Source organism: Gossypium hirsutum, chromosome A06 (genome assembly GCF_007990345.1).
Source record: "Gossypium hirsutum isolate 1008001.06 chromosome A06, Gossypium_hirsutum_v2.1, whole genome shotgun sequence".
Classification (NCBI taxonomy): Eukaryota; Viridiplantae; Streptophyta; class Magnoliopsida; order Malvales; family Malvaceae; genus Gossypium; species Gossypium hirsutum.
In genome coordinates this window covers 125,025,178-125,051,216 of record NC_053429.1, presented here as the reverse complement: position 1 = coordinate 125,051,216, position 26,039 = coordinate 125,025,178, and the positions used below count along the sequence as shown (strand labels likewise).

General features: G+C 35.4%; 1 long non-coding RNA gene across 1 annotated transcript; it reads right to left on the bottom strand.

Annotated features, from left to right (window-relative positions):
• Positions 1-202: 202 nt before the first annotated feature.
• Positions 203-1,396, bottom strand: LOC121230798 (uncharacterized). The gene is made up of 2 exons (XR_005928937.1): positions 968-1,396; positions 203-464 (listed from the first exon to the last, which is right to left on the bottom strand). It is a non-coding gene; the product is annotated as an uncharacterized lncRNA (long non-coding RNA).
• Between the last annotated feature and the right edge of the window lie 24,643 nt (positions 1,397-26,039).

Here is a 26,039-nt window from a genome sequence, read left to right as displayed (position 1 = left end):
ATATTTAAATTATTATACTTTATTTTTAGTTAAATAAGTTCCTATCCTATCGTTTTTATTTAGAAAAGTCATTGATTTTAATATTAAAGTAAAATTATTTTAAATTTCAGACACTTATAGTTGATGCAATAAAAATTATATACATTTTTTGTAATGACCAATTTTGGCCCGGGCCTATGCAAACACAAAACAAGACAAAAAATAAACCAAAAAATAATAATAATAAAAAACCCAATAATTAAGTGTCCTTTTACAAACCAATAACCAATCAAAGCCCAAACTAATGTATAACCCAAAATCCAAACGGCCCAATAGGCCCAATACCTAAACCAAAGTTCAGAAACCCTAGCCCTTGCTTAGTACCGTAGCCTCCAGGCGCATACAACCCCCAGCCTCGCTCCGTACCCTCCAGCAGCCACGCCCGTGCCAGCACAACCTCCGTACGATGTCAACGTACCCTGTACCTGCAAGAAGGACGAACACGGCAGCAAATACAAACAAAAAACAGCAGAACAGCAAATAGAAGGGAATGAAAATTGTATTTTTAATTTATTTTCCTTTTTCTTTTTTTCTTTTCGGTTATAAAGCCATAGTTCTTAATCTCTGCAAAGGTTACAAAAATAGAGACAATATTCGCACAATACGCAAACACAAACATATTACGCACACTGAATATCAAAAGAAATCAAGTCGAAAGTTATCGGAAGGTGATTTCCAAATCTGTTTTTTTTTCTTTCTTTTTTTGTTTCTTGCGATTGGCTTGCAACTTAGGCGTGAATACATGAAGTGGGTACCCGAATCGACGCCGATGAGAGCCCAAACATCTCGAAAATATATAGATGTGGGCGAGGGTCGAATGGTATCGGGATACTGTTTAAACCTTCCAAGTTTGTTTCATTTTCCAAAGAATATCATAAGATTCAAAACCTTTTTTTAAAAAAAAAATAAAAAGAAGAAGCAAAGTTACCAGGTCTCCGTGGTCATGGCCTTGGTTGGTGAAATCTGGCCGTTGTTCACGCCGTCGGCCATTGAATGGATGGTGGTTCGACGGCTGCATGCTGAGCTTAAAGGTTATTAGCGTTTTGGAAGGCAAATAAATGGAAATGGGGGTTTTAATATCAGGTTTAGAAAACTATGCCATTCCAAAAGGTAAAGGCCTGCATGTTGACCATTTAGCAGGCCAAATTCATGTGTGTTTGCTTAAATTGGGAGATTTGCACGGTGACCCCTCTCGTTCACTCTGATGTTGGATTAGGCCCTATTTGTACTTTAGTTTTTTTTTAAAATGGTATCTGGATTAAGAAATCATATCAATTTAGCCCACGCTTCTATGCAGTATTTTGGGATCTGGAATATTTCCAGATTTGGTCCCTGAGCATTCGCGTTCGTGGCGTGTTAGTCCTTTTTACATTTTAATGCTCTATTTTATTTACAAATTATCCCTTTAAATTTTATTCAGTTATAATTGAATTTTTATTGACATAAATTACTACTTTAAATTCGTTTAATATTTTATAGGTGTTGATTTATTTTAATAATTTTGCTTTGTTTTTAATTGGATAATTATTTTGGAGTTCTTTTTATTATATTATTTATGCATTTAGTATAACATCTCATTTAAATATTTTGCATATATTTGTACATGCATCGTTTTAATAGCTAAGCTGTTATTTTAAAATTCATTTTTGTGATTATAAAATTATTGTTTGAATTTCCTCTTTATATCATACAATTCTAATATCTTTAAACACTTTTATACATATTTATACACATGTAGTAAAAATAATTTAACCTTGTGTGCATTTATGTATATATATATGATTTGTAAATTTATTATATTTCTAAGATTATATTTTATTATACTTTTTTAATCTTTTCATATTTGGTACATAATTTAAAATTTTTTTATGGAAATTGTCAATCTTAAGCTAATATTCTTCAATATTTTGTATGTTATTCGATTAAAAATATTTATTCCATAACATATATTTTAATAATTATGTATATATGAAGCAATTTTAGAAACTTCATTTTTGTAATTATAAAATTATTATTTTTAAATTTTTTTATATTATATTACTTTTGTGTTTTATTTAGCCTTTTATTTAAATGTTTTGATATAAGGGTATGTATATAATTTTTAGACTAACTTAAAATTTATATATATATATATATTATTATTAATTTCATGATCGTTTTTTACAATAGATTTACATGTATATATGTCTTTTAAATTTATTTTGTGTGTTATGTCTCGTCTTGTATCCTTATTATTCTTTTGTATTATATATTATTAAAACTATCATGTATTTTGTTAACTTCTAAATGGATTCGTGTTTAAAATATTTTACGTGCAATTTGATTCGAACTTTTATTTTATAATATCTGTTTCTTTGGTTATATATTCCTAGTTTTTATTCAAGCTTGTAAACCTATATGTCTTAAGCTTATTAATCTTATACCATTTTGATTTCTACATTCCATTTTGCCTTGCACATATCTTCTTGTTTTTTCATATATTATAGCATGAATATATATATTATCATTGCATGGTATTCATCTTATTGATTTGTTAATTGTTCTGAGATTAGGCCATGATTTTTAGATTAATCATATTTAATTGCTTATTCTGCTAGTTAATTAATATTCTCATTCATCAAGTATCGTATCACATGTGCGCCTGTTACCCCATATCGTCGTTTTCTACTTGGTTTATGAAATGTGGTTTTTTTTTAAAATCCAAATTTTTATGATTAAATTCATCTCATTTCAAAAATGCATTAATACATTTTAAGCTAGTTTTATAATTATTCACTTAAAAATTCTTTAAAACGAAGACGAGATTTGATATTTGGCAATTCGCAGAGTCGTGCCCTAATGTGCTGGGTTGCAATTTCACGTTTGCTCAAAATAATCGAATATCCCTTCAAAATTTCACCCATGTCTTCTAAAAATTCTTGAAAACGAAAGCAATACTCAGTGTTTGACAATTTGAGAATCATGCCCTATCGTCCTGGGTTGTGATTTCTCGTTTGCTCAAAACAATCGAATATTCTTCTACGTTTTTACTCATGTTTATTAAAAACCTTTCAAAACGAACGTGATGTTCGATGTTTGGCGATTTAAGAATCGTGCCCTATCGTGCTGAGTTGCGCTTTTTCATTTGTTCAAAACAATCAAAGATCCCTTTGGAATTTCACTCGTATTTTCTAAGGTGAGGCAATGTTCAATGTTTGGAAATTCGAGGAATCGTGCCCTACTGTGCTGGGTTTCGGTTTTTCGTTGGACCAAATAGTTGGGCATCCTTTTGTAATTTTTGAATTATAAACTTTCAGAAGTCGAAACAAGAAGATTTTTGGCAACCAACTCGGGTTACTAAAAAAAAGAACCACACTTCAAAAACATCTTTAAATTTTAGACATAAGGACATTATTTAATCGATTCGGTACCAATTTTGGGCGTAGTGAGGGTGCTAATCCTTCCTCATGCGTAACCGACTCCCGAACCCGTTTTTTCAAAAGTTCGTAGACCAAAATCATTGTTCTAGTAAACCAAAATGTTTTATTAAAATAACCAAATTCTTAAGTGATCCGATCACACCAAAATAAAAGATCAGTGGCGACTCCATATTTTATTTTCAAAAAGTCGATTCCCCATTTTTTTCGTAAAATTTAAAATTTTGAAAGAAGGGTGGTTTCGACAGCTTGGCGACTCCACTGGGGATCTGAGAGTCAAGCCATAAAATCGATTATTTGCTGTCCTTTTGTCAAAAATCGAAAATTTGTTTTAAAAATCATGTGTCTTTCAAATGCATTTGTTTGTATGGTTGTTATGGTTCGGGTCTCGTAGAGTAATACTGCATTTCATTGCATAACCGCTGTGGTCACACCCTCTAAGTGGGAGTGAGAAACTACACTTTCGTGAGGTTTTCACCTCCGCATAGGCTAGTGGATTGCTTTCGGGGTACATCCGTACCTATGATTTCGTGAGATTTTCATCTCTGCATGGTCATAGGGAAATGTATCCCCCTGAATCGAACTCGATCTATATGAGCCTATAATGAGTGAGGATTGAGGAATCTGCTGGTTCGGGTACCTTATCCCTAGAACCGAACCACATATAGTGAACCTTGGGAGCTATCCTTGGGTAGAGCCGCGTCAAGCCTTAGTATTTACCCGTATATACGTTGTAATTATCGTTTATGTGCTTGCATTTTATCACTATTATTTGATACTAACCTGTGTTTTGTTTTGATTTTTTTTGCATGACATTGCATACTAAAGGAGGTGTTGATTCGTATTCAATTACTAAGTTAGAAAGTTTGACATGGAGAATGAATTTCTTAGTAAAGTCGAGGATAATGGGGCCGTTCGTGCATGGTCGGAGAAGCTACAATCAGAGAGAGGGGATAGCTTGGCAAAAGGGTATATATCGGAGTTGCAGGATTTCACTCGCGTCAATGTAGTACAGAATGAGCTGCAAGAGTTGAGAGACATTTGGGCTAGTTGGGATGAAGGGATCAAGCAGTTGTTTTATCAAAGTTATGGTGATATATCCTATTTGCTAGACATTAGAGTGGATAACCATATGTTCCGAGTTATGGTGCAGTTTTGGAATTTTGCTTACAAGTGTTTCACTTTTAGAGAAGTGGATTTGGTACCTACCATGGAGGAATACACTACTCTGCTCAGGTGTCCAAAAATTCAGGTCCGAAAGACTTATGCCCGGGTTTTTAGTGGTCAGACTTTCATGAAGAAATTGATGAGCATTTTCGGGATGAGCGAGCCTTGGGTCACCGCTCGGATTCAACAAAAAGGAGATAGTAAATGTATCCATTGGGAGAATTTGCGAGATTTGTTTTTGACGCATCCAGATGAAAGAAAGAGGGTCGATATCTTCGCCTTAAGCATCTACGGATTGGTAATTTTTCCTAAGGCTTTGAGGCATGTGGACGAGGCAGTCATTGACTTATTCAATCGCCTTGAGAAGGGAATCACACCGGTACCGGCCATATTGACTGAGACGTTCAGATCTTTGAGCTTATGTCGGAAGACAGACGAGGGGCGGTTTATTGGATGTGCACAATTATTGATAGTATGGTTTCATAGGCACTTTTGGAAGGTAGACAATGTTTCTTATCGGGTCTTTTCCAAAGGTTATTTCCCGCTAAAAGAGGAGACAGCTATACAAAGGAGAGAGGATATCTCGGAGAAGAAGTGGATGGAAATTCTTTAAAACCTCAAGGAGAGGGATATCGAGTGGAGAGCTTATTGGATGGTTTCTGATGAGATCATGTACCGATGTGGTAACTTTGATTAGGTGCCATTGTTAGGAATTTGGGGAGCTACCGCGTATACTCCATTGCTAGCCTTGAGACAATATAAATCGAGGTAGTTTGTACCCACGACCTATGGACTTGCTCAGAGTGAATTCTCTTTTAAAGGTGGTCACTATAAGAAGAAAGTTCGGGAGCTATCGGATGCTTGGAAGCAAACTTATTGAATGAAAAGGTTGGTCGTCGGTTCTATGATAACGCCTGAGTATGATGGATGGTTTAAAAAGAGGGTTAATGATAACGTTCCTAGGCCATGCTTGGAAAATACTCGACCTATGGGGGAACAATTGCAAGTCGCCCCGTCAGAGTTGGAAATTATAAAGCAAGACTTCGAGAAGAAGAGTTCGGAGCTTGGAAAAAAGATCAAACAATTGGAGGAAGAGAAGATGCACCTGAGATTAGACGCGGATGTCTAGAGATCAGAAGCTGAAAAGTGGAGAAAAGGGAAAACTAAGGCCGAAGAAGATCTAGACAGCTTGAAGACTGACTACAAAAAGTTACGCCTATCTATTAGGACTACGGGGTTAGGTAAGACTTCCGAAAAATGGCACCATGAAATTCGAGAAGAAAAGACCAATGCCGACCGGTGGGAAAGGAAATTTTGAGAAGCTCAGGCACGAAATGAAGATTTAGAGAAGAGTCTTTCGGAAAGCAGAAATGAGCGAGGGGAATTAAAGGCTAGAGTAGCGGAACTCGAGAAGTCTTTTCATCAGTACCGAAACCGCAACACCGCAATGTAATTGAGGGCAAGCTTAGCAAGATAGAGGAAATGAAAGGAAAAATAGAAGAGTTAGAGGTGTCACTGCAAAACTGTGAGATACGGATTCAGTTTTTCGAGGTAAATGAGGACCGTTGGAAAGAACAGCTTCACCATGCACAAGACCAAGTCAGAAACAGAGATTACTTTATGGAGGAAGCCATAACCCAAATTCGGGAGATAGCTGACTACTTGCAAGCTTTAGCGGTCTAGGCGGACACACTGAGCGTGAAGTATGAGTTGGAGTCGGATCGCGGACAGGAGCTGGCCTCATTGCTTAGGAAAATTAAGATTTTAAGCACTCGAGCAAAATTTTATTTGTAACTCAACTTTATGTAAAAGAATTTTATTTTCTAGTGAAGTTTTCTAAAGGGAATTGAATCAAAATTGATGTCTCCTTTGCATTCATGCATTTGCATTACATCATATCATTATGCATTAAAGGTCATAAGAGGTTTCTAATTAATTAATCAAAAATCATTTCAGTAACCTGGAAACTAACGAAAACCAACCAACTACTCGCCCCTACGGTACAAGGAAAAAGTCAATGGACAAAGACTTGAGAAACTGGAGCAAATGCAAAAGAACATGCAGGAACAAATGCAGTCTCAGATGCAAGAGCAGCTAGCCAAGATTCAGCGAGAGATGAAAGAGAAAATGATGGAATCCCAGAGAGAAATGATGAGCCAGTTATCCCAATTGTTTTTGGGAGGAACGGATAAGGGAAAGGGCCCCATGGACAAAGCTGAGGAAACTAATAAAGATCCTCAATACCCCCTGGCTTCACTCCAACACATGTACCGATGAAGCCCGAGATTAATCTACAAAAACCATCAATTACGATCATGCCTCAGTAGATTCAGGCCGGAGCTTCGATACCAATGAATTTCTAAGCCGGCTCAAGCTCTAACCTCGTTAATAACCCAAATTATCCATCCGTTTCTATTTGGATGAAGTTGCTGAAGAAGAAAGGGCAAGGATAAATTCGCAGAAACAATTGGAAGAACAGTGTAGATGGCTCGAGGAGAAATTCAGAGCTATGGAAAGTGCAGATAATCATCAAGGGATTGATGCTAAGGACTTAAGTTTGGTCCTACCCCCCAAATTCAAAATGCCCAAATTCGAGAAGTATAATGGAACGAGCTGTCCTGAAGCTCACATCACTATGTTCTACAAGCGAATGACAGGATACGTTAACAATGACCAGCTATTAATCCACTGTTTTCAAGATAGTTTGGTTGGGGTGGCATCTAAGTGGTATAACCAATTAAGCTGCGCTAAAATTAACTCGTGGAAGGATCTGGCCCAGGCCTTTATAAAACAATACAATCATGTGACGGACATGACCCCCGACAGAATCACTCTCCAGAACATGGAGAAGAAGTCAAATGAAAGTTTCAGATAGTACACACAAAGGTGGAGAGAAGTGGCCATACAAGTTCAGCCGCCGTTTCTAGAAAAGGAAACGACGATGCTATTTATCAACACCTTGAAGGCCCCTTTTATCACTCATATGTTGGGAAGCGCCATCAAGAGCTTCATTGACACAGTAATGACAGGGGAAATGATCGAAAATACTGTGAGGAGCTGTAAGATAGAAACCGGAGAAAGTAAAAGAAAGTCAGCCCCGAAGAAAAGAGATAATGAAGTAAACAACACGGGCAAATTCAACAAGGGTCAGTCCAAGTCACTTACCGTAAATCAGTCAAAGACGGTGACCACCAATCAACGTAGCTCCGTAAGACAAGAATCCAACGTGAGGGAGAACACAGAAAGGCCGTAGTTCACCCCTATACCCATGACGTATAGAGAGCTGTACCAGAACTAGTTCAACGCTCATGTAGTGTCCCCTTTTTACTTGAAGCCACTACACCCCCCTTATCCCAAATGGTATGACACAAATGCCTAATGTGAATACCATGTGGGACTCACCAGGAACTTAATCGAAAACTGTACTGCGTTCAAGAAAGTAGTCTAAAGACTCATTAAGATGAGGATCATGAGGTTTGATGATCCAGCCGTACCCAATGCAGCAGAAAACCCGCTCCCCAATCATACCGACTAAGGAATGAACGGGATAAGTGAAGGCAGGAACAAGAGGATCAAATAGGAGGTTGCAAAAGTCAGGACCTCGTTGATACGGGTGTAGAAAGAGATGGCCAAGAGAAGATTGATCGCGTTAGATTCAAGGAAAGAATCTAAAGAATGGAGGAACTACTGTGAATTTCACAACGAGGTGGGGCATGAAATTCAAGGGTGTATGGAGTTCAAGGCCTTAGTACAGAATATGATGAGCAATAAGGAAATGGAATTCTATGAAGAGACCGAAGACCTCGTAGTGGGAGATATATGTGCGTCGGAAAGTGGATCGACGGTATAGAATCAAACGGTTAACTACCCCGTGGTTATCATATCGAGACCCAAAAATAATGAAGCTGGAGTTCAAATACCACCGAGGGTCATAATCCAGAAACCTGCAGTCTTCCCCTACAAAGACAACAAAAGGGTCCCATGGAATTATGATTGTAACGTGACAATTCTGGGAAAGGAAAGCCTGGTCGACGCTTCAAAAGAGGACCAAGATAGGGGCTCCTATACACATAGTGGGAGATGCTACGATACAGCAAATGAGAAGGCACAACCCATAAAAGGAAAAGACTCAGTGGTCGAAGGGGTGAAGGAAAAAGCGACCGGATCTGAACTTCCTGTTAATGAACCAGTTAACGAGGAGGAGGCTAAAGAGTTTTTGAAATTCCTAAAACACAGCGAATATAGTATGGTAGAACAGCTACGTAAACAACCAGCTCGTATTTCAGTGTTGGCCTTACTCTTGAGCTCGGAAGTCCATTGCAGCGCACTGATGAAGGTCCTGAATGAAACATATGTCGCTAATGATATCTCTGTTAACAAGCTAGACCGTTTGGTTAGCAGCATAAGTGCCGATAAATATATCTTTTTCAATGACGACGAGATACCACCCGGTGGTATGGAATCGACTAAAGCTTTGCACATTACCACGCGCTGTAAGGGGTATACGCTGTCAGGCGTACTGATTGAGAACGTATCGGCCTTGAACGTCTTGCCATTGAATACGTTAAACAGGTTACCTATAAACAGCTCTCACATAAAGGAGTGCCAGAACATAGTGAAAGCATTTGATGGCACGGAGATGAAGGTGATGGGCAGAATCGAGGTACCTCTTCAGATCGGGAAGGCCCTCATACAACTGTTTATTGGGAAGGCCCTAGATACATTCAGCTGGGGCAGTGCCTTCATCGTTGCATCAAAAATTGAAGTTGGTATCAGAGAGGCGGTTGATAACGATCAATGTTGAAGAAGATATCATTGCAACTGTGAGCAATAATGCGCTCTATTTGGAGATTGATGACGAAGCAATCGAATGCCCATTTTGGTCTTTGGAGTTTGTTAATGCGACGTTCATCGCCGAGGGAAGCAAAATTCTGATGCCAAAATTGTCCAAAACTACGAGGATGAGTCTACAATTGATGGTCGGAAAAGGGGCCCTACCCAGGAGAGGACTTGGGAGGCGTCTTCAAGGAAGGATTGAAACACCAGGATTGAAGGACAATAAGGACCGCTTCGGCTTAGGATTTAAGCCGGATGCGAGACAAAGGAAAAAGGAGTTGGAGAAGAAGCAAGAAAGAAGGAGAGCACAGTTAACGGGGGGAGAAATCAAATGAGAGCCAATGATATTCCCCCATATATCGAAAACCTTTGTGTCTGGAGGAATCATTCATCCTGAGAGAGGCACGCCAATGAAAGAAGCCATAGAAGAAAGGCTAGAAAGCTTGGACATCAACGCCACATACGACGAAGAGACTGGAAGAGAAAATTTGTCGGGCATTTGCCCCTACATACCTGGAAGAGTTCTGGATAACTGGACTGCGAAAGAGATTCTTATAGTTTTTAGAACTGATTCCGAGTAATGTCCAAAACACACTTATTGCTCTAGGCCTAGGAGTAATAAGAATCTTTTGTGAAATAGGCTGATGTTTAAAAACATTATTTCAATGAAATGCACGATTATTATCATTTTTGAGCAGAAGTTCTCTCATTTTTAAATTTCACTCATAATCATATTATACAAGCGATTACTTTCAGATTCTTTTGTTCTTTAAACATTCTTCTAAATATTCTTTCATTCTTCATTCATAATTATACCATACAGACAAGTGTTCTTGAATTCTTTTGATTCTTTGTATCTGCCTTCACCCTCATAACAGGTCCCCAGATATCAATGATACGAGTGACATGCTAGTGACTCAGAATTTCCTTTTGAGCGAGATATGTGTACAGAGGATTCTCAAGATTTTGAAGATGGCCAAGACTGTAACCTATCTCCTGATTTGTTGAGGATGGTAAAACAAGACGAGAAACAAATCCTACCTCACAAAGAATCAGTAGAAATTGTGAGCTTAGGAGAGGGTCAAGAGGTGAAGATCAGAACTTGTATCACCATGGAGATGAAGTGAGACCTTATCGAATTACTTCAAAAATTTAAAGATGTCTTTACATGGTCGTACCAAGATATGCCTGGTTTGGACACTGATGTCGTGGTGCACAAGCTCCCCATAAAGGAAAAATGTAAGCTAGTTCAGTAAAAACTCTGAAGAATGAAGCCCGATGTCTTGCTAAAAATAAAAGAAGAGGTTTGAAAGCAGTTTGACGCTGGATTCCTGAAGGTGGTAAAATACTCAGATTGGGTAGCCAACATCGTCCCTGTCCCTAAGAAAGATGGAAAAGTACAAATGTGTGTGGACTACAGAGATCTGAACAAAGCCAGCCCGAAGGACAATTTTTCACTGCCTCATATTGACACCCTAGTGGACAACACGGCAGGACACTCACTATTTTCATTTATGGATGGTTTCTCCGGATATAACAAGATCAAAATGCATCTTGGAGATATGGAGAAGACCACATTTGTAACCATGTGGAGCACGTTCTGCTATAAGGTGATGCCGTTTGGACTAAAGAATGTGGGGGCAACATATCAAAGAGCCATGGTAACCCTGTTTCACGATATGATGCATAAAAAAATCGAGGTTTATGTCGATGATATGATCGTAAGGTCTCGAGTAGAGAAGGAGCACATACAAGTCTTGAGAAAATTGTTCTTGAGGTTGAGGAAGTTTCAGCTAAAACTCAACCCAGCCAAATGTACCTTCAGAGCCAAGTCCGGAAAGCTTCTTGGATTCGTGGTCAGTGAGAAAGGGATTGAGATTGATCCAGACAAAGTCAAAGCCATACAAGAGCTATCTCCGTCGCATACCCAGAAAGAGGTTCGAGGATTTCTAGGAAGATTAAATTACATCGCTCGGTTCATTTCACAACTAACCAAGAAATGCGACCCTATCTTCTGCCTTCTCAAGAAACACAACCCAGGGGAATGGGATGAAGAATGCTAAAGGGCTTTTGACAAGGTCAAACAGTACTTATCCAACGCTCCGGTACTAACACCACCTAACCCCGATAAGCCATTGATACTGTATTTGGTAGTATTTGAAAACTTCATGGGTTGCGTATTGGGTCAGCATGATGAGTCAGGAAGGAAAAAAAAACTATTTACTATCTTAGTAAAAAGTTCACGGAATGTGAAACAAGGTACCCGCCGATAGAGAAGTTGTGTTGTGCCCTAATTTGGACAACCCGAAGGCTGAGGCAGTATATGTTGTATCACACCACTTGGTTCATCTCAAAATTGAATCCCTTAAAGTACATGATGGAGTTAACAGCTTTGAATGGAAGGATGGCCCGATGGCAGATTCTGCTCTCCGAATTTGACATAGTCTATATGAACCAGAAAGCAGTAAAAGGGAGTGCAATAGCAGATTTTCTAGCTAGTAGAGCTTTGGAAGACTACGAGCCTTTGAACTTCAATTTCCCGAATGAAGACATGATGTGTGTTGCGACCGCTGAAGAAGGTGATCTGTAAGAACTTCCCTGGAAACTAAACTTCGATGGGGTGTCAAATGCTGTGGGTAATGGAATCGGGGCAGTCTTGGTATCCCCAAACAGATATCATTATCCATTTACTAGTAAATTAGATTTTGATTGTACGAATAACATGGCGGAATACGAAGCGTGCATCATGGGTATCCGTGCAGCCATAGAACGCAAGATTAAAGTGCTAGAGGTGTATGGGGATTCTGCGCTAGTGATTTATCAACTCAAGGGAGAATGGGAGACTAGAGACCCCAAGTTGATCGACTATCGGAAATTGGTCCGTAAATTGGTCAAAGAGTTCGATGACGTTACCTTCTGCTACCTTCTACGGGACGAAAATCAGATGGCCGATGCTTTGGCTACCTTAGCCTCTATGATCAATGTGAACAAACAAGATGTCAAACCCATCTGGATGAGCATTTATGAAACTCCAGCCTACTGTTATAATATTGAAGAGGATGAAGAAAAAGATGATCACCCTTGGTATCACGATATATTGCAATACGTAAAGAATCATGAGTACCCAGACCAGGCAAGCGAGAATGACAAAAGGACACTGAGAAGGTTGGCCATCGACTATGTCTTAAATGGGGAGATCCTATACAAAAGAAGAAAGGATCAAGTGCTACTAAGATGCGTAGACACTGTAGAAGCTAAGAAAATCTTGGAAGAAGTCCATGAAGGCGTCTGTAGGACGCACGCTAATGGCTTTACAATGGCCAGGCAAATTATGAGATTCGGGTACTATTGGTCCACTATGGAAGGAGACTGTGTCAATTACGCCAAGAGATGCCATAAGTGCCAACTCTACGAAGATAAAATTCATGTGCCTCCTTCACCACTGCATGTCATGGTTTCCCCATTGCCATTCTTTATGTGGGGTATGGATGCGATTGGACCAATATCGCCGAAGGCTTCCAATGGGCATCGATTCATCTTTGTGGTTATAGACTACTTCACCAAATGGGTAGAAGCCACTTCATATGCCAATGTTACAAAATCGGCAGTGAGCAAATTCCTGAAAAAAGAGATCATATACCAATATGGAATACCGAAGAGGATCATATCTGACAATGCATTAAACTTGAACAACAGTATGATAGCGGAAGTCTGCAGTCAATTCAAGATCAGATACCATAACTCATCACCATATCGCCCGAAAATAAATGAGGCAGTGGAAGCGGCCAATAAAAACATTAAGAAGATTGTGGGGAAGATGACCGAGACCTACAAAGATTGGCATGAGAAATTACCATTTGCCCTCTTTGCTTATTGAATATCAGTCAGAACCTCAACTAGGGCAACGCCTTTCTCTTTGGTCTACGGAATAGAAGCAGTTTTGCCCATCGAAGTCGAGATCCCATCCCTTCGAGTGCTGTCGGAACTAAAGTTGGATGAAGCAGAATGGATCCAGTCTCAATACGATCAATTGAACTTGATTAAGGAAAAGAGGCTAAAAGTTATTCATCATGGTCAGATGTACCAAAAATGAATGATGCGGGCTTCTGACAAGAAGGTCCGCCCAAGAGAGTTTCATGAGGGGGACCTGGTCTTGAAAAAGATCATTCCCATACAGAAGGATTTTAGAGGAAAATGGATGCCTAATTGGGAGGGGCCTTATGTGGTGAAGAAAGCTTTCTCCGGAAGAGCATTGATTCTAGCCGAGATGGATGGTAGAAACTTCCCCAATCTTGTAAATTCGGATTCGGTCAAGAAGTATTTTACTCAAAGAAAGAAAGGTCAGAGTGAAAACCCGAAAAGGGTGCTCTGAGACCAAAAAAAAAAGATGGAAAGGCTAAGGTGAAAACCCGCAAAGAGCACTTTTAGACCAAAGGGGTTTTTGAGTTGAAAACCCGAAAATGGGCAGCTCAAATTTTGAATGTGGGGCATGTGGTAGTCTTGTCCTCCCAAAATTAACAAGAGGGAATAACAGTACATCTTGGAGCATCAACAAAATACGCGGGATCTCCTGAACACACATTTGGTTCGAAGGAGCCTTTGAGAAATTAGAATAGAAAAACTCGTGCTGCGATATCTGGGGCACCTCTTTTCTCATTTTATTTTGTGCCTTAGCAGATTTACTATCCTGTTTAATGTATTCACTTCGAGTTTCGCTCAATAAAATTCCATTCTGTCCATTATGATAATCTCTTTCGAGCATTTTTGTTGAAATCACGATTTTTTATAATATTCACACAAAAGAAGTTATGCATATTACTGTGGAAAGTCTCTAAATAGTACAAGGACCTGAAATAGGGCCATTAGTCAGGACTAACCAGGTTCAAAAGTTGGAAACACTGGAAAAAGAGTAGTCCAAGTTGGGACTATTTCTTCAAACTTTCTGTCAAAGATAACTGCTAAGCAAGAAGACGCGATAGCACATCAATGATAGAACACGGATGAACTATGAGCAATGATACCTTAAGCATTTAAAAAAGGAATTACTCTCATGACATTTCTACATCCATAATCATTCATTTAGTTAGGACCATTTGATTTATTTCGATCATAGCATTCTAATTATTTGACATAAGCACCACATCTAGTTAGGGACATTTGATTCATTTTTATCATGGCACCCTAATTATTTGGCATAAACATAGATACAGGAAACCAATTCTACAAATCATGTATTTAGAAGACGGTGTAGCGGCATTGGCGAATCCTACAGATCTTGTCTCCCTGAAATTACAGTGGAGCAGATATACGACGGCGAATCTTGTTTTCCTGAAGTTGTAGTAAAGCAAATTTAAGCCACCATCCTAGCTCCCTAAAGTTTAGTGGAGTAGGCTGAAAATTGGAGATCTTGTTTCCCTGAAGTTGCAGTAGAGCAGATCGAAAACGGCGAATCATGTCTTCCTGAAGTTGCAGTGAAGCTGATTTAAGCCACCGTCCTATCTCCCTAAAGTTGTAGTGGAGTAGGCTGAAGATTGCAGGTCTCGTCTCTAGTGGAGCAGATCGAAGAAAACAACCTTAACCCCCTAAGTAGTAGGGCAACAGGCCGAAGATTGCAAGATCTTGTCTCTCTGAAGTTACAGTGGAGCAAATCGAAGTCACAATCCTTATCTCCCTGAGGTTGTAGTAGAGCAGGATAAAGACACACGAACCATGTCTCCTTGAAGTTGCAGCGGAGCATATTGAAGCTACTTGAAGAAAAGAAGCACCAAGAAGAGCCAAGACTCAGCCAACCCGGACAAAATTGGCCTTTTTATAGTCTTTGCTCTATTCTCCTTACACGAAAATGAGCAAAGAAGGGCAGCTGTAATAACCAATTTTGGCCCGGGCCTATGCAAACACAAAACAAGACAAAAAATAAACCAAAAAAATAAAAAAAAACCCAATAATTAAGTGTCCTTTTACAAACCAATAACCAATCAAAGCCCAAACTAATGTCTAACCCAAAATCCAGACGGCCCAATAAGCCCAATACCTAAACCAAAGTTAAGAAACCCTAGCCCTTGCTTAGTACCGCAGCCTCCAGGCGCTGTACAACCCCCAGCCTCACTCCGTACCCTCCAGCAGCCACGCCCGTGCCAGCACAGCCTCCGTATGATGCCAACGCACCCCGTAACTGCAAGAAGGATGAACACGGCAACAAATACAAACAAAAAACAGCAGAACAGCAAATAGAAGGGAATTAAAATTCTATTTTTAATTTATTTTCCTTTTTCTTTTTTTCTTTTCAGCTATAAAGCCATAGTTCTTAATCTCTGTAAAGGTTACGAAAATAGAGACAATATACGCACAATACGCAAACACAAACATATTACGCACACTGAATATCAAAAGAAATCAAGTCGAAAGTTATCGGAAGGTGATTTCCAAATCTGTTTTTTTTTCTTTCTTTTTTTGTTTCTTGCGATTGGCTTGCAACTTAGGCATGAATACATGAAGTGGGTACCCGAATCGACGCCGATGAGAGCCCAAACATCTCGAAAATATATAGATGTGGGCGAGGGTTGAATGGTATCGGGATACTGTTTAAACCTTCCAAGTTTGTTTCATTTTCCAAAGAATATCATAAGATTCAAAACCTTTTTTTTAAAAAAAAATAAAAAGAAGAAGCAAAGTTACCAGGTCTCCGTGGTCATGGCCTTGGTTGGTGAAATCTGGCCGTTGTTCACGCCGTCGGCCATTGAATGGATGGTGGTTCGACGGCTGCATGCTGAGCTTAAAGGTTATTAGCGTTTTGGAAGGCAAATAAATGGAAATGGGGGTTTTAATATCAGGTTTAGAAAACTATGCCATTCCAAAAGGTAAAGGCCTGCATGTTGACCATTTAGCAGGCCAAATTCATGTGTGTTTGCTTAAATTGGGAGATTTGCACGGTGACCCCTCTCGTTCACTCTGATGTTGGATTAGGCCCTATTTGTACTTTAGTTTTTTTTTAAAATGGTATCTGGATTAAGAAATCATATCAATTTAGCCCACGCTTCTATGCAGTATTTTGGGATCTGGAATATTTCCAGATTTGGTCCCTGAGCATTCGCGTTCGTGGCGTGTTAGTCCTTTTTACATTTTAATGCTCTATTTTATTTACAAATTATCCCTTTAAATTTTATTCAGTTATAATTGAATTTTTATTGACATAAATTACTACTTTAAATTCGTTTAATATTTTATAGGTGTTGATTTATTTTAATAATTTTGCTTTGTTTTTAATTGGATAATTATTTTGGAGTTCTTTTTATTATATTATTTATGCATTTAGTATAACATCTCATTTAAATATTTTGCATATATTTGTACATGCATCGTTTTAATAGCTAAGCTGTTATTTTAAAATTCATTTTTGTGATTATAAAATTATTGTTTGAATTTCCTCTTTATATCATACAATTCTAATATCTTTAAACACTTTTATACATATTTATACACATGTAGTAAAAATAATTTAACCTTGTGTGCATTTATGTATATATATATGATTTGTAAATTTATTATATTTCTAAGATTATATTTTATTATACTTTTTTTAATCTTTTCATATTTGGTACATAATTTAAAATTTTTTTATGGAAATTGTCAATCTTAAGCTAATATTCTTCAATATTTTGTATGTTATTCGATTAAAAATATTTATTCCATAACATATATTTTAATAATTATGTATATATGAAGCAATTTTAGAAACTTCATTTTTGTAATTATAAAATTATTATTTTTAAATTTTTTTATATTATATTACTTTTGTGTTTTATTTAGCCTTTTATTTAAATGTTTTGATATAAGGGTATGTATATAATTTTTAGACTAACTTAAAATTTATATATATATATATATTATTATTAATTTCATGATCGTTTTTTACAATAGATTTACATGTATATATGTCTTTTAAATTTATTTTGTGTGTTATGTCTCGTCTTGTATCCTTATTATTCTTTTGTATTATATATTATTAAAACTATCATGTATTTTGTTAACTTCTAAATGGATTCGTGTTTAAAATATTTTACGTGCAATTTGATTCGAACTTTTATTTTATAATATCTGTTTCTTTGGTTATATATTCCTAGTTTTTATTCAAGCTTTTAAACCTATATGTCTTAAGCTTATTAATCTTATACCATTTTGATTTCTACATTCCATTTTGCTTTGCACATATCTTGTTGTTTTTTCATATATTATAGCATGAATATATATATATTATCATTGCATGGTATTCATCTTATTGATTTGTTAATTGTTCTTCATACGTGATTGAGATTAGGCCATGATTTTTAGATTAATCATATTTAATTGCTTATTCTGCTAGTTAATTAATATTCTCATTCATCAAGTATCGTATCTCATGTGCGCCTGTTACCCCATATCGTCGTTTTCTACTTGGTTTATGAAATGTGGTTTTTTTTAAAAATCCAAATTTTTATGATTAAATTCGTCTCATTTCAAAGATGCATTAATACATTTTAAGCTAGTTTTATAATTATTCACTTAAAAATTCTTTAAAACGAAGACAAGATTTGATATTTGGAAATTCGCGGAGTCGTGCCCTAATGTGCTGGGTTGCAATTTCGCGTTTGCTCAAAATAATCGAATATCCCTTCAAAATTTCACCCATGTCTTCTAAAAATTCTTGAAAACGAAGGCAATACTTGGTGTTTGACAATTTGAGAATCATGCTGCTGGGTTGTGATTTCTCGTTTGTTCAAAATAATCAAATATTCTTCTAGGTTTTCACTCATGTTTATTAAAAACCTTTCAAAACGAAGGCGATGTTCGATGTTTAGCGATTTGAGAATCGTGCCCTATCGTGCTGGGTTGCGCTTTTTCATTTGTTCAAAATAATCAAAGATCCCTTCGGAATTTCACTCGTATTTTCTAAGGCGAGGCAATGTTCAATGTTTGGAAATTCGAGGATCGTGCCCTACTGTGCTGGGTTTCGGTTTTTCGTTGGACCAAATAGTTGGGCATCCTTTTGTAATTTTCGAATTATAAACTTTTGGAAGTCGAAACAAGAAGATTTTTGGCAACCAACTCGGGTTACTCAAAAAAAGAACCACACTTCAAAAACATCTTTAAATTTTAGACATAAGGATAGTATTTAATCGATTCGGTACCAATTTTGGGCGTAGTGAGGGTGCTAATCCTTCCTCATGCGTAACCGACTCCCGAACCCGTTTTCTCAAAAGTTCGTAGACCAAAATCATTGTTCTAGTAAACCAAAATGTTTTATTAAAATAACCAAATTCTTAGGTGATCCGATCACACCAAAACAAAAGATCGGTGGCGACTCCATATTTTATTTTCAAAAAGTCGATTCCCCTTTTTTTCCATAAAATTTAAAATTTTGAAAAAAGGGTGGTTTCAACCCTTTTAACATCAACATAAGATTTAAAAGAGTAATCAGAATTTTAAAATATTATTTCATCTTACTTTCATAAAATATTATTTTATTTTTATATAATGAACTATTCTCGTCAAGTTCATAGATAAAAATATTTTTACTTTAACATTAAAATTATATGTTAGAGACTTAGTTAATTACAAAAATAGTATTAGGACTTGTTTAAACAGAGTGTAATAGTTTAAGGACTTTTTAAATATATTAACCACAAAAAGAAATTAATGATATGAAAAGGGTAAATCCTACTAATGAATCATGTATGTTAATAGGTTAAAAAGTTTCTCTTTTTTCAGTCCTAAATTATCATTTTATGTTTCTTCGGTTCTATTTTTTTTTCATTAAATCATATCATATATCATGTTTATATACTATAATAAGGTTCATTTGCATATTTTTTTATGTTTTAGTTATAATGAATTCTAAATTTTTTTATAAAATAAATTATATTATTTTGAGGTTTTTTTTATTTTTATGTCTTTTATATAAAAAATAGAAAAAATTTTCACAATGTACAGAGACTAAAATTGATCAAATTAAAGTATAGATACTAAATCCACAACATTCGCAATATATAAGGACTAATACCACAAATTAACCAAAAATATTATTAAAAGTTTATGTAAGAATTAAATGAAGCATTATATTATATTATGAATTTAAATCAGGCTAGGCCCAAGCCTTGAATATTTAAACTCAAGCCCGGACCATAGTTTAAACAAGCTTATTTTTTACCCTAACCTATTTTTGAGGATTAATATTTGTCAAACCCTTTTAAATTTCAGACAAGCTTTCGAGTTTAGGTGAATAGCCTGACTCATAAATCAATCTATAGTGTAGCTTAGCTAAACAACTTGCACGACTATTTAAAAATACTAAAACACTGTCGATTAAGTTTTAGCTTAATTGGCATGGCACGGGCATTGTTGCTAATGTAGGAGAATGTAAATTTGTGTGCGCATATTATTCTCCTATTTATGGGTTGGGCAGGAACTATAGGCACTATGTAAAAAAATGATATAATTAGAACATGTAAAAATATAAAAATAACTTTAAAGTGGATAGTAAAACATTATAACAGAAAGGGAAATTAACTTTTAACTAAGATTTAAATAAACATTGATATTCATATTATTAAAATATTTATTACTAAAAATTTATAAATTTAATATATTATTAAAAGATTAATATAATTTTTTGCAATAAAATATTAAAAATATTAATTAGAATTTGAAATTATTATCAATGTTAAATTTTATTAATGAAATAAAATTATAATATTAAATACTTTTATTAAAATATAAATATGTATATTTCATAATATTGAAATTTATAATATTTAAGATTAATATTCTAATATTTTTAAGGGAATAAATTATATTAAAATCATCCTAAAAATAATAGTTTTTAGGCACCAATAAAATAGTGCCACCAATATCTACCTAATATCTAGTATTATTATATACTCGTCTATACCTAATATCTACTTTTACTTATTTTTATAATTTTTTTCAATATTTTTTTTATTTTTGTGCAACCAATTTTAAAAAAAATTAGTACTTTTTTGTGTAATTCTTTACATGTCATTGACACATAACTTTGGTAATTATTTTACCTTGAACTCACAATCTCGAATGTAACACCCAAACTCGGCCTAGACGTTATGGCCGAATCTGGTGAAGCCACAAGGAATGGGTTTTGAAAACGGCGTTGATTTGATAAACCATTCAAGTTTAATACCACGAGTTCATTCACGAGTAACTTTATTTAATTAATTAATTTTCCAAAACACTTATTACAACAAAAGTTTAATAAATTCATCATATTTTAGAAACCCGATTTGTTATTTTTAGAAAAACCTCTTTTTGTGTAAAAATTATCAATTTCATAAAACAATTTACCAAGCATGTAGAAAATTAGCAAACCAGAATCAACAGTTTAAAAAACCTAAAAACAAAAGTCCAGAGAGTTCCAAAAATTACAAACTCTCAAAATGATTACCAAAACATAAATAAAACCATAAATTGCTAATTTTAAATCATTTACAGTCAAGTAGTCACCATTGAGTCTATGTCGCACCGATCCGCCTAAGTTTGTGAATTACTTGAAAAAACAGACAACAGTTGTGAGTTTACGAAAACTTAGTTTGTAACCCAACAGAATTAAGCATGCAAACATACAGAATTATATGTATAGTCAGATACAGATACAAACTCAGTTTCAGATTCAGATAACAGACTCAGTTTCAGATATGCAGAATCCTACCCTCATCCTCTACACACCAACTCCGACCATCCATCACACCATGTGGGATTAAAAACACTCACTCATCCCTACACACCACATTGTGCCATTAAGACACATATCAGACAATATGCAGCCAAGCTGCCAGAATAGAGGCGATTAACGTCAAACAAAATACTTCCTCCTCATATACAAATCGCACCCCAATAACAGATACAGAAATTCAGATATAGATATAACAAATTAAACATGCTCAACATGCTTTATACAAATAACAGATATACATACATTAGTATAGTCAGGCATACATTTAGTATCCTACTCAAATCAGTCTATCAGAACATCATAGCATGAAAATCAGGGTTTAATTAGCCCTTACCGACCCTACAGTAGGCCCACAGTTGATCGGAGCGACCCGTGTGGCCCTAAGAAAATTTTCAGAATTATAGGCCCACACGCCCAGATTGGCCTTTGCCCGTGTGGCCCACAGGGCCTAGCCTAAAATCCACATGCCCGTGTGACATGCCTGTGTGGCCCACACGCCCAACACGACCTAGCCGTATGGCCCACACTGTCACACTCATGCCACCATACGGCCGTGTGCAACGTACGACCATGCTTTCGTCAATCACACGGCCATCTACACGGCTGTGTGACGTCGAGAGTGGTTGTTTTTAACTTTTGTCGAAACTCAATTTTTCGCGTTTCGGGTACACACCTGGTATTGGTTTGATGCGAAACCACTCCTGAGCCTTCCAAAACCTAAAAACAGCATATCCAAATGCCCAATTAGCAGCCAATTTATGAATTAACACAAACTCGAAGTAATGCTTAAAACTTACCGAAAACACAAATAGACACTAGAGCGATTTAGGCTGTTTGAATAAACCTTCAACGCTCACCACCTTCTCCTACGCCACAAATTGCATAATTTAACCATTAGCATACACACCAAAACGCCAAATCAAACGATAAGGCCCTACCCAACAGTCGTAAAACAAGGTTATAGAAACAAAGTCTAACTTACCAGAATAATAAGAAACACCAAAACAACGAGAATTTGGGATATGAGACAAAGATGCAGAAACGCAGGCAAGAAGAGGAAAAATGAAAAAAAATGGTAGAGAAAAGAAGCTAACATCAGAATGTTTTGGGGAAAAGAGAGAAAAACTAAATTTTGAAAGAAAAAAAAGAAATAAATCCCAGATATGATCTGATAACATATCCCCATATTTTCTCCCACTAACTCATAACTTCCTCAGACTTTCAGTTCAATCGAAACTCTATCAGACAGCCGAGCAAAAATTTACACCCATGCTTGCGCAGGGATTCAAACATAGAACCTCCAACAGACCACCCTTTTACCACTTGAACCAGTAAGCTCATTCTAATAGAAACTTACAAGCAATTTAATATAAGCCTACTGAATAATGATAAGGCTTAGATCCAGAAATTGACAAAATTGACAAAAGTATGACTTAAACCCAAGACCTCTCACACACTTCCAGAACACTTCACCACTGAAGCAAATATGCAGTTTATATAAAAATTATACAAAAACAGAAATAAGAAAATTAAAGCTTACATCAAACCTCGAACTCGAACCCTAAACTTTAAACCTTGAACCTCGAAGAATGTGGTGGAAAGGGTCTATAAAATAATTTCTCTATAGAAGAGTGTATAATAATATTTTTATGTCTTTAAAATTTGATGATATAGCAAAATTTTATTAATACTTAAAAAACCTAGTTTTTAAGATCATCCTTATCCAAGTTATACCCAATTTTTAAAAATTAAAATTTTATTATTAGTATAATAACGTTTGGCTTTATTTAACTTGACTTTTATATAAAAACCAACTTAGAATTGCGTTTTTCAAAAGGGAAATTCATTTTTAAGATGACAGGAAAAATCTTGAACCTCGAGGAGTTTCGACCCGATTCAATCTGATAGAATCGAGTCTTTTTTTAAAAATCAAGTTTCAGGTAAAGGCATGATAGGTCTAATTCTTCCATCAATTAGGTCGGATTTAGGATAAACCCACTTCGCCCGAGTTCAAGATAATTATCAAAACACCCTCTATATATAATATTAATTTAAAATGTTCTAAATTAGAAGTGGAAGTCAAAGTCATCGACAGAAGGACATACATTACTGAAGGTTATTTCCTAGGATACTTCCCACTTTATCAAATCACATCAGAAGAAACTCGAAGTATTAAAAGCTACAAGTCAAATATATACGTTCATTCAATGGAACAAAAAAATCCATATATTAATTTAAATTTTATACGTGTATATATTCAAAAATTTTCAAAACATCTGATATTGTATGTTGATATTTATCAGTTGAAAGTTTTTAAATGAAATAAATAATTAGAAACTTAAAATTTATTTCGAAACATTATTTGTATGAAAGGAATAAGAAATATAATGGTTAGGAGTGTACAAATTTTAGGTAAAATCGAGACCGAATTAATTCAATTAACCGGTCACTTAATAATTTTTTGGAAGTTCAGTTAACGGTTAATTCGATTTGAAATTGGTTAATTAACTGAATTTACTGAAAATTTATATATTTTATATACATTTTACATATATTAAATTCGGTTAATTTTTTATATATTTTATACTTGTTTTAATAAAAAATAAAAAAATATATAAATTTTTGTTAATTCCGTTAGCCAACCGAATTAATCGAAAAATTTCGGTTCGGTTAATTTTTTTGAAAAATTTCAATTCGATTAACGGTTAAAAGTTTAAAAATTTTGATTAATTCGGTTAATACTAGTTCGGGTTGATTAACCCATTAAATATCCCTAATGCTAATTATATCATTAAAATATTAATAATACAAAAATATATAAAATGATATAAAATTTCTTTAATTTTACACTGTGTAACTCAACCCGCTATTTATGCATTTTTTAAAGTATTAATCAGATAGAAATCTGCCAAAAACTCAATTATTAGCTTGTTTATGAGAAAAAAAATTAGACCTTTTGTTGGATTCTTTGCCATGTGAAGCCTCCATTCTTTAATGCCCCCATACTAAAAGTTGAGTGTCTTCTCCCTTAGGTGCTGGCAGGTGTATGACCTCTTTCATTTAGATCAAGAATTGGTAAGTCTACAAACAATGGTGGAGCCACATATATGACTTTGGATATTAACGGTTAAATGTTTAATTTATTTACGCTAGTTTCTTTCCCAATTGATCCAGGTTGGAATCCTTTTTTGGCGAAATTATAAAATAAAAAGGAAACTAGCGTCAATTGAGGAGGAAATTAGTGTGCTAACCATTAGACTTAAGTTTATTTTTTGTTCAGTTTTTACTTCAAATAATATTTGTTCTCTTGATAGGATGAGAGAAAGAAGCTTGAACTTAGGACCTCTTGATGGGGGAATAGCACTTAACCACCTTACTTAATTTTATTTCTCAATTCTATATATTTATTTCGAACTCAACTTATCTATTCTTTATTAGTTTATACATTTATTCAAATTTTTTTATTATTAACTTATTTAACTTTATAGTTTTTCACACATTCCTATTTTAGCTTATATACAATAATTAATGCTCATAGCCAATGTAACTCTCTAAACCCGTATTTGTCACTGGAACAGGGTTACTGAGTATTATCGAACTTATAACTCAATCAATCAAACATTTCATGCACATTGATAAAACTCTAGAACGTCATATTTTTATGTGCTAATTACATGTTTATTTTAAGTATGATCCTACTAATTTGGGTTATTTTATGGTCTTTTATCTTTTAGGGTTTAAATTGAAGGCAAAAGTAAATTTGTGGGCAAAAAGCATGAATTTGGAGATAAAGTGGGCCAACATGTAACATAGGGAAAAAGGTGGTGCCAAAAATGCAAGTATGAAAGACATAAGGGAAAAAGTGCAAAAGAAGAGATTTTATAGTACAAGACTCTATTTAATGTTTTATTATAATTATTAAGGATAATTATTTAGATTTAAATTTAGGATTTATTTTTATTTATCTTTAATTATCTTTATTTATTTGTATTTATCTTTTAAATTTTAATTAGGAATAGGCTAGGTTTCTTAGTACTATAAATAGAGGATGAAGTGACACAAATTTGGTCAATCTTTTGCTGTAAACACCCTCTCCCCCATAAATCTAGTCTTTTTGTTCTTTCCATATTTTCTTTCAATAAAATTTCTCTTTCCATTATTTTTATTTGATTTTCCCCAAAAATCATGAGCCACTAAATCTAATCTAGCCGAAGGTTGTTAAAATTCCCCAAAAAGGGTTCATGAGGCTTAGAATCCTCGCCTAGCCTTCTTAACAGGGTATTTATCGCTTCTCCGTATTTCGAGGCTGACACTTCCGTCCATGTCCCTTAATAGGTGATCTTTTCAACTTGGGCAAGGAATGGCCGCTTTGTACGTTTTGGGAAGGTTGTATAGTCGGTTCATTGGCTTTCTTCGTTAGAGGTTGACAAGTCTAAGAGAAAAAATGGTGTGGTATTCGCAATTGGAAAGTGATGATCTAGCAGAAGATAGTCTCACAAAAGCGATTATTAGCTAGAGTCAAGTTCTGCCAAATCTTAAGTCTAAATTCTTGGAGCTGGTGGTTGTATGCGTCATCGTCCACTATAACTGCCTTATTCTACTTGAGAAGGATCACTTAAAAGCCAAGGATTTGACCTAAGGCTGATCGAGACAACTGGAGGCTGGAATCTCGCCACATAAGAAACTCTTTTTTTTCCCAAATTCTGTTTACTTTTATATTCTCCATTTTAATTTTCGCAATTTATTTAATTTTGCAATTTCAATTCGACTTTTAATTATGTTTTTATTTTATTTTTCAGATCAAAACTTTTAATTTTGTTATTTTTATTTTTTTAGGAACACAA